The following is a 5,000-nucleotide window of genomic DNA, read 5'->3' as shown; positions in this document are numbered from 1 at the left end:
TTATCTCCAATATGCGACATTCCCGCTGTCCCTATACATGAGCTGCGGGCTGTACCAGTTACGAGCTAGAGACGCGACCGCGTTGCTCTCTGTACGAATGCCGATGCTGAGCGGTCAGCTAGGAGGCGCTCCATCCATGTCGGTACCGGTGAGCGTTGCACTCGCAGTCGCAAGAACGTACGGCAAGTATATTACCTGGAAGAGTCAATGACAGTCCACGCCCCCCTGCGTGGGAAGAGTCTTTCTAGGCCATGACCCACCGGAAGGGCGCAGCGTCCCCCACCCCAGACATGTGACGTCACACCATCGGTATTGACGACTAGACTGATTCCTTATAATCATTTGCCATACACCGGTGGAAGCTGCCGAGACGAGTAACTACATAGCGGGCTCGCCGTGTCACTAATGTACAGAGATACAACAGTTTCGACTGGAACCGGATTAAACGTATACACGGCGCTGATTAGTAATAGATAGAGCCATCAGAATACAGATAATGTATACAACTGTCCGTATACATGCTGAAAGACTCTGCTCACAATCACAACCACACGTCAGCCACACACCCTTATCACGCACTACTCTCTGCCTGTAACACGCACACAGACAATATGTAAGCACCAGCATGGAACAACACCCAGTGCATCCTCTCCGCCACATTAGACAATCCACACTGTCATAACCAGACTGGGAGGTCCACTCAGAAAACAGAATATCCCACCCACCCGACAACCACCATTGCTCAGCCAAGCCACCAACACCCACACATGTCCTACACAGGGGTGCACCCAACATCACAATACTGCCTCCTCTCACAGCACACAAACAATGGCAGGAATGAAAGACACAGGTCTGCCACAAGCATGGAATGAGAGCGCCGCCTGTCATGAGCCAAAGGTGCATCCTGACGTGGCAAATCAGATGATGCCGCAGGCATCCACTTACTATAATCACAATCAACAAACCGGCCGCCCCGCCCCGCCCCCCATTAAACCTTTCCTTACAACAATGTGTACCTTAACCTAACCTATATCGTACCGTAACCTAACCTATATCGTACCGTAACCTAACCTATGTCGTACCGTAACCTAACCTATGTCGTACCGTAACCTAACCTATGTCGTACCGTAACCTAACCTATGTCGTACCGTAACCTAACCTATGTCGTACCGTAACCTAACCTATGTCGTACCGTAACCTAACCTATGTCGTACCGTAACCTAACCTATGTCGTACCGTAACCTAACCTATGTCGTACCGTAACCTAACCTATGTCGTACCTTAACCTAACCTATGTCGTACCTTAACCTAACCTATGTCGTACCTTAACCTAACCTATGTCGTACCTTAACCTAACCTATGTCGTACCTTAACCTAACCTATGTCGTACCTTAACCTAACCTATGTCGTACCTTAACCTAACCTATGTCGTACCTTAACCTAACCTATGTCGTACCTTAACCTAACCTATGTCGTACCTTAACCTAACCTATGTCGTACCTTAACCTAACCTATGTCGTACCTTAACCTAACCTATGTCGTACCTTAACCTAACCTATGTCGTACCTTAACCTAACCTATGTCGTACCTTAACCTAACCTATGTCGTACCTTAACCTAACCTATGTCGTACCTTAACCTAACCTATGTCGTACCTTAACCTAACCTATGTCGTACCTTAACCTAACCTATGTCGTACCTTAACCTAACCTATGTCGTACCTTAACCTAACCTATGTCGTACCTTAACCTAACCTATGTCGTACCTTAACCTAACCTATGTCGTACCTTAACCTAACCTATGTCGTACCTTAACCTAACCTATGTCGTACCTTAACCTAACCTATGTCGTACCTTAACCTAACCTATGTCGTACCTTAACCTAACCTATGTCGTACCTTAACCTAACCTATGTCGTACCTTAACCTAACCTATGTCGTACCTTAACCTAACCTATGTCGTACCTTAACCTAACCTGTATTGCGCCTTAACCTAACCTGTATTGCGCCTTAACCTAACCTGTATTGCGCCTTAACGTAACCTGTATTGCGCCTTAACGTAACCTGTATTGCGCCTTAACGTAACCTGTATTGCGCCTTAACGTAACCTGTATTGCGCCTTAACGTAACCTGTATTGCGCCTTAACGTAACCTGTATTGCGCCTTAACGTAACCTGTATTGCGCCTTAACGTAACCTGTATTGCGCCTTAACGTAACCTGTATTGCGCCTTAACGTAACCTGTATTGCGCCTTAACGTAACCTGTATTGCGCCTTAACGTAACCTGTATTGCGCCTTAACGTAACCTGTATTGCGCCTTAACGTAACCTGTATTGCGCCTTAACGTAACCTGTATTGCGCCTTAACGTAACCTGTATTGCGCCTTAACGTAACCTGTATTGCGCCTTAACGTAACCTGTATTGCGCCTTAACGTAACCTGTATTGCGCCTTAACGTAACCTGTATTGCGCCTTAACGTAACCTGTATTGCGCCTTAACGTAACCTGCATTGCGCCTTAACGTAACCTGCATTGCGCCTTAACGTAACCTGTATTGCGCCTTAACGTAACCTGTATTGCGCCTTAACGTAACCTGTATTGCGCCTTAACGTAACCTGTATTGCGCCTTAACGTAACCTGTATTGCGCCTTAACGTAACCTGTATTGCGCCTTAACGTAACCTGTATTGCGCCTTAACGTAACCTGTATTGCGCCTTAACGTAACCGATATTGCGCCTTAACGTAACCTATATTGCGCCGTAACGTAACCTATATTGCGCCGTAACGTAACCCACATTGCCCCTTAACGTAACCCACATTGCCCCTTAACGTAACCCACATTGCCCCTTAACGTAACCCAACACACGTTGGGCCTTAACCCAACACACGTTGGGCCTTAACCCAACACACGTTGGGCCTTAACCCAACACACGTTGGGCCTTAACCCAACACACGTTGGGCCTTAACCCAACACACGTTGGGCCTTAACCCAACACACGTTGGGCCTTAACCCAACACACGTTGGGCCTTAACCCAACACACGTTGGGCCTTAACCCAACACACGTTGGGCCTTAACCCAACACACGTTGGGCCTTAACCCAACACACGTTGGGCCTTAACCCAACACACGTTGGGCCTTAACCTGCTCTGTAATTGTCATACGACGCGTTAAATTAGTGTAGTGTTGCCTAACTGCAACCCCCGCAATATAGTTTGCTACTCGCACTGCCCGGTCCCCAGTGTATCGCTTCATGTTAAACACCTTGCAGCTATACACTGTAATGTGGATGGCAGCAGGACGTACATGCTCAATGCCCTTTGCAGTTGTTCATTGGCATTTGCAGTTGTTCATTGGCATTCGCATGTGCGAAGCACTTAGCCTACGCTGTGGTACGGCCTGTGTCAACTGTCCGCTGATGTTGTACGTCCAAATCACACACTGTACTGCACATTGGTCCTCATGTACTGAATGATACATCGTGGTACATGTGACCGTACAACGACTGCGCCAACAACGGCGAACCATGCGGTCCAAATGTTGTGCACTCAGCTACGTGTCGTCTCCCTATAAGAGCTGGATTGCAGTGTGGTATGCCCTGGATGGCGATCAGCATGAGCCGTCTGTTGATGTAGTGGCGCGTGTTGTCAGACGTAGTCGTCTCTTCTCACACACCGTGATAGCATGGTGCACTGCGTTCCACATCTGCGACATGCGACAGAGGCCGGTTGACAGTCGTTCGCGCAATGGACATCGCATACGTACGGGGGCCACCTTCCACGTGTTCGCGAAGCGTGCACATGTTGTTGCGTGTATGTGGGCAGACATAGTGTGTCGTGACACCTGACACAGGCATGCAACAATCGTTGAATTTGCAAATGGCGATGGACGCCTACGTTTGCTGGTGACGTTATGCAAATGAACAACTGGTAAACCGTTGTGGTGCGGTTGTTCTCGCTAGAGGTGAATCAGTGATGGCGACGATCGGTTGAGCTACCAACCGGTTGTTCCAGCGATACCCACCATGCCCACGAACGTGAATGGCATCTGGGTGTGAAGCGATACGCGGCGGTGGCTGGGTGGGACCGTCCCCGGCCGGTGAGGGGGGGCCTCCCGGCGTGCTGGCCGCGCGGTGCGTGGGCGCACGCGCTACAGCCGGCTGGTGGGGGCGGCCAGTGGCAGGCGCGCCGGCCGACGGAGGCGGCAGGCGGCGCAGCTGCGCGCCGGCGCACCCTGCACGCGGCGCCGTGCGGCCAAAGTAGGTCCTCGCGGGCCCGGTGCGAAGCGCGGTGGACATCTGCAGTGTGCTGGTCCGATTGAGGACTGTGTGCGCTGAGGATGCGCCGCCGCCCGGCGCTCGGCGCCGCGACGCCGTCTGCTGCTCGGTCGCCTCTGCGGTTCTCGCAGGTGGTTTGTATCGCAGCTGTGCGGACGTGTTGGCGCGTGCGCTGTGCTGGGAGAGTTCGCTTCGGCACCCAAGTGGGGCTTTTGTCCTTCTGTGGCGCTGGCGTTGGAGCTGCCGGTCACCGTAGGTGGCGCGTGTTGTCTCCCGCCGGCAATGCCACGACAGCACGCTCCCGGGCCTCTGTCGGCAGCGGCAAGCTCAGTTGGGAGCACGGGTGGTCGCACCTAAAGCGTCTACTCGCCAAACTCCGGGCGATTGCGCCTCTCTCGAACCCGACCAAGTACTTAGGACGGCGCTGCGCGCCGCCGGGACCTGAGAGGGTTTCGAGGTGTATTGTGCAGGGGAGCTCAGCCTCCTCCTGTTTGCAGAATAATTGAGCGGACGCTTGCGTGTTCGCGCGGGCCCCCGGGACACACTCCCGGGCGGCCGGCTGCTCAGCTCTAGTTGACGCAGCTCCCTGGTTGATCCTGCCAGTAGTCATATGCTTGTCTCAAAGATTAAGCCATGCATGTCTCAGTACAAGCCGCATTAAGGTGAAACCGCGAATGGCTCATTAAATCAGTTATGGTTCCTTAGATCGTACCCACGTTACTTGGATAA

At 51.8% G+C, this 5,000-nt stretch overlaps 1 non-coding gene across 1 annotated transcript in view; it reads left to right on the top strand.

Moving 5' to 3' along the window:
- Positions 1 to 4,854: 4,854 nt before the first annotated feature.
- Positions 4,855 to 5,000, top strand: part of LOC124592484 — a 1,910-nt gene continuing 1,764 nt past the window's right edge. Inside the window, exon 1 of the ribosomal RNA XR_006977455.1 lies at positions 4,855 to 5,000. This exon is cut by the window's right edge and continues 1,764 nt beyond it. This is a non-coding gene — a ribosomal RNA (small subunit ribosomal RNA).

The sequence above is a fragment of the Schistocerca americana genome, unplaced genomic scaffold (assembly GCF_021461395.2).
Source record: "Schistocerca americana isolate TAMUIC-IGC-003095 unplaced genomic scaffold, iqSchAmer2.1 HiC_scaffold_926, whole genome shotgun sequence".
Taxonomy (NCBI): Eukaryota; Metazoa; Arthropoda; class Insecta; order Orthoptera; family Acrididae; genus Schistocerca; species Schistocerca americana.
This window is presented reverse-complemented; position numbering and strand designations above follow the sequence as displayed.